The following is a 2,004-nucleotide window of genomic DNA, read 5'->3' as shown; positions in this document are numbered from 1 at the left end:
CAACTCATGAAGGGAACTGACGTGTGCTCATCACTGCTGGCCCAGTCTACTCCATGTCTGGGCCTATGAAGCCTGGACCAGTCATGGCAAAGGTCCTTTTGTCCATGTGCAGACAGACCCGCCAGCTACTCACCACTCACCACATGTATCACATCTAGTTTGCTTTTTTGTTTTTGTCCTTTTTTTTCTTCTTCTTCTTCTTCTTTTGAGACAGGTTTCTCTGTGTAGCCTTGGCTGACCTAGACTTACTTTGAAGACCAGGCTGGCCTCAAACTCACATCAATCTACCTGCCTCTGCCTCCCGAGTGCTGGGATTAAAGGTATGGTGCCACAATGGCCCGCTGCTTTTGTTTTTCGAGACAGGATTTCACTATATAGCTCCAGATGACCTGGAACTCTATGTAAGGCAGGCTGATCTTAAACTCACAGAGATCCACCTGCCTCTACTTCCCAAGTGCTGGGAATAAAAGCGTGCACCACCATCTCACAAGTGTTTTCATTTTTAGCTTTACCAATGTTACGGGGCTGTTCTGGCAGGATCTGTAGTATTCCCCTAGGTCAAAATGTAAAGTGTATGTAGAAGACAAGATTTAAAAGTCTCATGTCGGGGCTGGGAGTATAGCTTAGTTGATAGAGGCCTTGGCTAGCACCCACAAAGCCCTGCACTCAGTCCTTAACACCCCACAAATCACGCATCGTGGCACATGCCTGTAATCTGAGGGTCAGAAGAACCAGGCAGGATTCAAGGTCAATTTTGGGAGAGAGATCCCTCAGCCTGGGATATGAAAGCCTGCTTTTCAATTTATTTTTTAGTCTCTATCCTAGGGGCCTTACAAAGGTGATAATTAGGAATGCGTGTGAGAGGTGATACTTCCGTTATCACTGAGGACCTGATTTTTGGGGGGTGAATGAGCTGGAGGTAGTTAATGATCCAAAAATCAAGCCTTGAAGAACCGCAAGCTTTCTGCGTGCTAGAAGTCACCAGAAAATGAAATTACGATGCTGGAAAGAAGAAAGGTTAAGTAGGGGTTTTGTTTAGGGGTGCTCACTTGTGCCAAGATATGGCCTGCCTGCTCCCCACCATGTAGTCACACTGATTTAATCCAGTGGGTGCAGATAGCATGGGCAAGAACCCCACTTACAAGCCTGCCAGGCTGTGAGACTGCAGGCTTCACCTTTCCGTGTAAAACAGGGCATCACAGAGAGTGCTGCTGAGGCCGTCTTGGCCCCTGTGAAGCAATTCCCAGGCAACAGCCATTATGTCTCTGAAATGTCTCCTTCAAGCTACACTGCCAGCCTTCTGGGGTTCCCAGGACCCTCAAGAGTCACTAAAAGCCACAGATGCAGGTGATGGGGCTCCCTAAGGCCCAGATGGCCCCTAAGCCTGAGCCTACATGACACCCTTTCTTGGAGAGGATCCTGGCTAGGACTTGCAGCACCCTAGCCATCTTTGTGAGGCCTGTGAGTGCCAGGAGAACTCCCGTCATAAGCTCAGCCTGTGTCATTGGGAGAAACTTGAGTGGCCCACAATCCGTAGCTGGTTCCCGTAAGTCACGCCAGTTCAGAGAAGGGCCCATGTCAGGGAGGGCTTGAAGGGATGGAAACTATGATTGCATCATTGCTTGAGAGCTGTTAAGAAAGGCTGGCCAATCTTCATCAAAACAGCTGGGCCTGGGGAGGAGAGCCGCGCTCCCAGGGACCGCACTGCACTGCACTCCTCCTAAACCACAAGCCTGGCTTCTCTCAAGAAGCCCCACCCCCACTCCCACCCCACCCCCCTAACCAGGCTAGGTGTGCAAGTGCAAGCCTTTAGTCCCAGCACTCAAGAGGGAGAGGCAGGCAGAACTCTGTGAGTTTGATGCCAGCCTGCTTGACTGAGGGAGTTCCAGGACGCCCTGGAGCTGTACAGTGTGTCTTGAAAACAAAACATTAAGAAAAAAAAAAAAAAGACCCTTGACCTAAGTTGAGGCAAGGAGGTAGACCAGGCTCAATTCCCCATCTGGC

Source organism: Acomys minous, assembly GCF_964271855.1.
Source record: "Acomys minous genome assembly, chromosome: 8".
In the NCBI taxonomy this organism is placed as follows: Eukaryota; Metazoa; Chordata; class Mammalia; order Rodentia; family Muridae; genus Acomys; species Acomys minous.
The sequence above is the reverse complement of the archived record's forward strand: the minus strand, read 5'-3'. Positions refer to the sequence as shown.